The following is an 8025-nucleotide window of genomic DNA, read 5'->3' on the forward strand; positions in this document are numbered from 1 at the left end:
TATGTATCAATAACAAAATTAACACTTGGACAACAAAAGCCTTAAATTAGAGGGACCTATAAGAAAACATTCCTCAATATGTATCAATAACAAAAGATGAATGCAAGTCCCGTTTGACCTCTGCAATTGCAAGAGGTGCTCAAAGTGGTTACCGTCAGTGTCCAGACACTTCTGATTTACAGTGAACTACTGCTTGAGCAACGTTGACCTAAGTGTCCGCTTGTATTCATCTTTTGTTATTGGTCTATACTGAGTATCAAGATTTTAATATTTTTTTTCCTGTCTTAAAATATGTATACATTTTTCGGCACGCTCTGTATATATATATTATATATATATACATATATATATATATTATATATATATGTATATGTGTGTGTATATATATATATATATATATGGTCACTGGATGTAAAGTATAACATAGGTAATATAGTCAATGCTGTTGTAACTGCTATATATGATGTCAGAAGGGTAGTAGATTGGGAGGGGGTTATCACTTTGTGAGGGGTATAAAGGTCTAACTATTATGTTGCCTTGTACACCTAAAACTAATAAAAAATGTAAAAAAACTTGATAATGTAATATACTTCCCAAATCCACTGAATTTGCACTTTAAATGGGTGAATTGCGTAACATATGAGTTATATTGCAGTAAAGCTGTTAAAAAAAAAAAAGAAGGAGAAAAAGAAAACACTCCTCATCCTGAGATGCCACCACCGATAATGTGGAGTCTACAGATAGAGAACAGGGACAGAGGGAGGCCTTGCTTGCTTTAGTCAGTGGCCCCACTGATAATGCATTGTCCTAGCCTTCTGGGAAGGAATGCATCATTTATGTAAGTACGCAAAGCTGTGAGAGGTCAATTCACTCAACCAGTTAGCCAGCCAGACTAAGAAAATGAAGCACTGGATATGGGGGTTGGTTATTCACCTTTGACTCGCCCCCCCACACACACCCCCAGGCCCACTCTCTGCCCTTTTCCACTCTGGTCTGTGTTCCAGGGGAGACTGACCCCCATGAATGGCATCCTGCAGGTCCCCTTGCCTTTGGGAGGGTTAGGCCAGTAGGGTCCTCTGGCAGGATATTGGAGAGCAGAAGAAGGGAGAAGGCAACTGTTTGCTGTTGCCCTTCCTTGGCTCCCTCTCACCTTAGGCTCCATCCCCAGCCCGACCACACTCCATTGGCTGCCTCCTTCTACAAAGACAACTTCTATTGGACACACACTCACTTTCAAGACTCCAATTCTCACTGGTAATGTCATCTCCTTTCTTTGTACCTGGAAGCCTAGGGGTGAGAGTATTAGGTTGTCGGAAAAGTCATAATGTATGTTTGCAACAGATGGCACTAGTTCATTTTTGGAAGTACTAGAGTCATTCGCATCTATGTTATTGCTATGTCATTTAACAACTGACAGTTCTAGCTTCATTCTAAAAAAAAAATGAGAAATTTGGTTCAGTTTTGAAGATTTTACAAGTTAAAATGGAAGACCAAACTGCAATTTTGCCATATTTTACTGTTTTACGTCCATAAAGGGAAGAATGTGCATCAAGCTTGTGAAAAGTTGCATAAAGTTTATGGTGACAATGCTCTACAAGAATGTCAGTGCCAACAATGGTTCATGAAATTCCAAGCTGGTGGTTTTGATCTCAAGGACGCTCCTCGGTCAGGGAGGCCCACCGAGGTTGATGATGACAAAATAAAGGCATTGATCGAGTCAAACCCATGTTACATGGCACGAGAGATTGCAGAAACATTGAACATCTATCATTCAAGTGTTCACGACCACCTAAAGAAACTGGGATACGTAAGCTCGATATTTGGGTTCCGCATGAACTCAAAGAAGTTCATTTGATGGCTCATATAAACATCTGCAATATGCTCATTAAACATAAGGAAAATGATCCTTTTCTGAAGTGACTGATAACTGGTGATGAGAAGTGGATTGTTTATAACAATGTGTTGTGCAAACGGTCTTGGTCCTGACATGATGATTTGCCTCCAATGACATCGAAAGCAGACATTCATCAGAGGAAGGTTATGCTCTCAGTGTGGTGGGATTTTAAAGGTGTCGTGTTTTTTTAAGCTTCTACCAAGGAACCAAACAATCAATTGGAATGTGTACTGTCGGCAATTGGACAGTTCGAACGAATCCATCATCCAAAAATGTCCAGAGCTTGTTAATTGTAAAGGAGTTGTGTTCCATCGCAACAACGCGAGACCACACACAAGTTTGATCACCCATCAAAAATGATTCGAGCTTGAATGGTATGATCACCATACTAGCCTGACCTTGTGCCATCAGACTTCTACTTGTTTTGCTCTCTTCAAAACTCCTTGGGTGGTATAATGTTCAATTCAGATGAGGCTGTAAATCAGCACCTTGTTCAGTTTTTCACAAATAAAGACAGGTCCTTATATGAGCAAGGAATTACGAAACTCACTGAAAGATGACAAAAGGTTATTGAACAAGCAGGCCATATATCATTGATTGATCTTTGTTCTTTATATAAATAAATGACCTTTGAAAAACATAGACAAAATACATCATGACTTTTTCGGCAACCCAATAGTTTGTGACCCAGCATGCCTTGCTGGTTCTCTCAACCTTAACTATGTGTCTCTGTAAAGACCCCTTTATTGCATTCTATTTGAACTCCCAGCTGGCTGCAATTTCTATTATCTTTTGGATTATGGTGACATAATCCATATGTATTTGGGAGGCAAATACATGCATACATACACACATATGTTTATGTATGTGACTAGAGAGGCCTCATTCCTAGATAGGGGACTGATTTCTACAGAAAATTAGCCAAAGACTGCAGAAACTTTCCCTTGAAGGAAGTGAGAAAGGGAAGAAAACAGAAGGGAAGGAGAGGAGAGAAGAGAAGAGAGGAGGGGAGAGGAGAGGAGAGGGGAGCAGAGAGGAAAGGAAAGGAAAGGAAAGGAAAGGAAAGGGGAGAGAGAGGCAATTTATTCTTTGTCTCAGTGCAGTTTTTTGTTTTGTTTTGTTTTTAGTTCTTGATGTCTGATGTGTGTTTAAATACTAAATAGGTTCCACTTCAAATAAAATAGTTTTCTCATCAAATTAACTTGAGTTCTGAAATCCTTCATTTAGATTTTTAAGATTTAAATTAAGATTTCTTAATTTAGTAAATTAAGAACAACGGGCAAACTTCAATACATTTTCGTTCAAGTCAAAAGTTAGTAACCTGGGCCAGCCAAGTGGCGCAATGGTTAAGAACTGGCTTGGGACACCAGAGGGCCCCGGTTCGGATCCCACATATGAGGGCCAGTGACACTGCCCTCTACAGCTAAGATGCTGAACAACGGCTTGACCTGGAGCTGGGCTGCCTTGAGTCACCAGCACGGCATAGGCTGCAGCCCCTGTGGCAGTGGGTTGCCATGGGCTACCGTATGTAGCCAGCAGCCAGCGTGAGCAGCCAGCAGCCGCAGTGAGCAGCCGTCCAGAAGCTGGCGACTGATCTGCCTCGCCCGGGAAGAGCGCAATGATGGTGCCAACTTGGGCCAGTGAAGCAACATCCTCCACAACTAGACTGAGGAACAAAAGGACAGCAACTTGTCTGTTCCCCTTCCCCCAATTCCCCAGCACTGTTCCCATCCCCCAATTCCCCAATAAAAATCTTAAAAAAAAAAAAAGTTAGTAACCTGACCAAAGTAGAAAATTTAAAAGCTGCGCACTTATTTAGGTAGAAAATGTGTTCTGCTGTTTCAACAACCTGTGTTACCTAAAATATAAAATACCTAACATGTTTTGCACACACGCCAACATCAACTTATGACAGCATCATAAAATTAACAAAAACAACTTGGGTAAGTATTTAAGACCTGTTAGTATTATTTTTAAAAAAGCACTGAGTTCTTTGTCGAAACTTTTATTTATTGCTATTGGAAACCATATCATTTCAAGGTTTATTTCCTAACTGAATATATTCCAGAGTTTGCCTTTTTTTGCAAGAGATTTTGAGATAATCAGTTCCCACATTACCAGTGAGAACTGAAAAACATCATCATTGCTGCTATTGTCATTTCTTGAGGTTTTCAAATGCCACTTTTCATTCCAAAACCTTCTAACATGATGTGCACAATGAACAGGAAACAGATGTGTCCTACCGATTTTTTCTCGTATTTTGTGTATATTTACTACAAACAGACGAAAATTAAAATGCAAGCTTAACATAAAGTAATTCTCTAAAAACTTATCTTAAAAATAGTCCCAGGTTGTGGGTACACAAAATTTAACAAGAAAAAACAAAACTTCCAGTTTTCAGTTTCAGTCTTAACAATCCATTTATTGTGTGTCTCAAAATTTCTAAATACTAAAGTAAATTAGCGATACCTACCCAGCCTTTCTAATGGGAAAACCATGAAATTCAAATATAATAATGATGAAATAACTCTCAATAATTATAAAATTCCATACAAATAATACTTATGAAATTTTTTTCTATGAATGTTTATGAAGTGAAATGAACGTTTAACTGCTCTTAAATTTGGAAAGAGACTAAATCCTTGCAAACAATGGTGAAAGATAATACCACTTAGAAGGCTTTGAAGCTGTAATGTAAAGGCAATAAAGGAAGCAAAACGGTAAAACTTTGCAAAGAGCCACCTATATACCTAAGTAGGTGAGCATTCTTAACCTCATCTTGTAGTCTGGATAGACCAGTGTCATGTTGGGATGATATGCTGGGATCTGTGTGTGTGCTTGCACGCATGCTTACAGTCCTATGTGTGTTTTAAATGTTAGGACACAACCAGACCCACTTACTTTACTGACTTTATTAGCTCTTGGCTGAAGAACAGTCAAGTCTTCTATTTTTTATTGACAAGTATAAGAAAAATCTTAAGACTCCCTAAAATACAGCCACTTCGAGTCTATTTCAGTTTGTCAACTTTGAATTCCACTTAATTGCTTTATAAATAAGGGTTAGAGTTAATTACAGATCGCTAGAAGTTGCTCAATTGTTACGATGTTATTTCCAGTATTTCTTCATGTTTTCAGTTTTAGGACTTCTAACTTTATTAAGATAGTTATACTCAAGGATTCGATAAAAGGGCTGAGAGCAAATGGAGAAGAGCGTTTCTCTGGAATGCCCACTTGGCCCATGGTCTCATGTTGCTTTCTAGAGCTCTTTCCCACTGAATATATCTATGCTTTGTTTTCTTATGTACTTCATGCAAGTACCTTAAAATTTTGTGATCAAGATAGATAGTCTGGGTGAATTTTATATTGTCTAACACTTCTTTTTAATTAGTAGATGTTATTGAATCGATACCTCAACCAAACAGTAAACCAATTTTTATCATTTAAACAAACAGCATTTATTTTGAAGAAGTCTGGAAGTTTGTTTTTTCTGTTTTGTATTTGTTTTCAGGATAGTATTTCATGTTGCTCTCTAGAATGTTTATGTACATCAAATTGAAAACTGAAAAAGAACATTTTTTCACTTGTTCCCCTATCTTTTTTTTTTCTACATAATTTTTTTAGTTATTTTCTTGATAGTTACCTTAGGGGTTACAATTAACATCTTAATTTAAAACAATCTAGTTGGGATTAAATTCAATAGTATATAAAAACAGTGCTCCAATATAGCCCAATTTTCTCCCCTTCTTTTGTATTATTATTGCTATACAAATTGCATCTTACTAATTATAAGTTCACCAACACAGTTTTATAATTATTGCTCTACATTGTTACTTTTAAATGTAAAAGACGACAAAATGCATTTGTATTCTCTTTTCCAATTACATATATAGTTACATTTACTAATGTTCTTTATTTTTTCGTGTAAATTTGAGTTGCTGTCGTGTCTTTTCATTTCAGAATGAAGGACTCTTTTGGTATTTCTTGTAGGGCAGGTTTGCTAGAAATAACTTAGCTCAGCATTTCTGAATGTGGGAATATGTAAATCTTTTCTGAAGGATAATTTTGCTGGATATGATTAATAGTCTTTTTCTTTCAGAAATTTGAATATGTCATCCTACTTTATTCTGGTCTTTATGATTTCTGTAAAGAAGCCAACATTTAAACTTATTAAGAATCCCTGGTACATGATCACTACTTGTATCTTACTGCTTTCATTATTCTCTCTTTTTCTTCAGTTTTCTCTAAACATTCAACAGTTTAACTATAATGAGTAAAGATGTGGCTCTCTGGATTTTTTTTTCTAGTTTGAGTCCTTAAGCTTCTTGGATATAAATATTAATATTATTCAGCAAATTTGGAAAAAAATTCAGGCATTATTTCTTCAAATACGCTTTCTGGCCCAATTTTTTCTTCTTCTTCTTTTGGGACTTCTACCATGCACATGTTAGTACATTTGATGGTGTCCCACAGGTCTCTGAAGCTCTGTTTATTTTGTTGTTGTTGCTGTCATTCTATTTCTCAGACTGGATAATCTTTTCAAGTTTGCTGATTCTTTCTTATGCCCATTCAAATCTGTTGTGAAGCCCCTTCTAGTAATTTTTATTTCAGCTATTATACTTTTCAACCTTATAATTACCATTTTTCATGAGACCTAACTTTTATTGATATTCTATATTTGGTTAAGCATCTTTCTCATACTTTCATTTAATTCTTTAGACATACTTTCTTTAGCTCTTTGAATATATGTATCACAGCTGATTTAAAATTTCCTCCCAAGTCCGACATTTAAGATTCCTAAGGGACAGTTTCTATTGCTGCTGTTTTCCTGTGTTTAGATTATACTTTCCTATTTCTTTGTGTGTCTTTTTCTTGTTGAAATGGGCCATTTAAAATATTTTAATATGGCAATTCTGGATATCAGATTTCTCACTCCCTAGGGTTTGCTGTTATTGCTCTGTTGTTTTTGTTGTGTCCTTGCTGTTGATGCTGCTGCTGTGGGTGTTTATTGAGTAAGTTTCCTGGACTAACTCTGTCAAGTCTTTTTCTTTGTTTTTTTATGGCTACTGAAGTCTCTGCATGATCAGTTTAATGGTCACTTAATGATTAAACAGAGTTTGTTGTTAATACCTTGAAACATTAAGTCAGGCAGCCTTTGCTGAAGGGCTATCTGCCTGTCAAGGCACATCTTCCATGCCCCAGCAGGCAGTTGAAACTCTGCCTTAGCCCTTACTTCCTGATTGCACAGAGCTTCAAGGCCAGCTAGGGGTGAGAGATTAGGAGGTCTTCTAAGGTCTTTTCAGAGCACACACACAGGCCTACACGTGCAGCTGCCCTTCTAGATTTTCATGAATATGTAGAATCTTTTCAAAGCTCCTTGTGGACATCTGGTTCTTCAGTCTCTCCTTCTGCATGCTTTTGGTCAGCCTCTTGTTAGCCCCAACTGGTCTGCTGCCTCAAACTTTGCTGTTGTGGTGTTAAACAATAGCCAGTGATTTTTTTTCGCCCTCAGAGATCTGAAAATGTTGATTTTGACTATTTTTTTGCTCATGTTTTCATGGCTTTCACTGAGGAACATGGAGGAGGTAATTCTGGAAATACTCCTCTCATTTGTTTTAATATTGCACAAATATATCTATTACTATTGTCAATACAAACTGGGTCTTTCGTTAAGACATTTTCATGAAATAAAAATCTCATATTTGCTCATAAGAGTTAACTTTGATCACCACAAAGTAAAAAAATTTAATTTACTTACACTTTTGTATAAAATACAAAACAATCTTAACACTAAGTATTGTGGATTTAAGAAAAATCTAAATATTGTTACTTTAGCTAGATTAAGTTTATGTCAAAAATTTTTATTATACTTGTGTTTGTGGTTATTGGCAGGGTAGTCATTGTAAAAATAAGCTATAAGATATTGTAAGACATAAACATAAATATCCAGTTATGATATAGCCAGGTGCCAGATATAGTTTGTAACTTTCCAGGACTTGTTTCTTTTTTCTTTTTTTTTTTAAAGATTTTATTGAGGAATTGGGGGAGGGTAACAGCGCTGGGGAATCGGGGGAAGGGGAACAGACAAGTTGCTGTCCTTTTGTTCTTCAGTCTAGTTGTGGAGGATGTTGCTT

Source organism: Hipposideros armiger, unplaced genomic scaffold (assembly GCF_001890085.2).
Source record: "Hipposideros armiger isolate ML-2016 unplaced genomic scaffold, ASM189008v1 scaffold_60, whole genome shotgun sequence".
Lineage (NCBI taxonomy): Eukaryota > Metazoa > Chordata > Mammalia > Chiroptera > Hipposideridae > Hipposideros > Hipposideros armiger.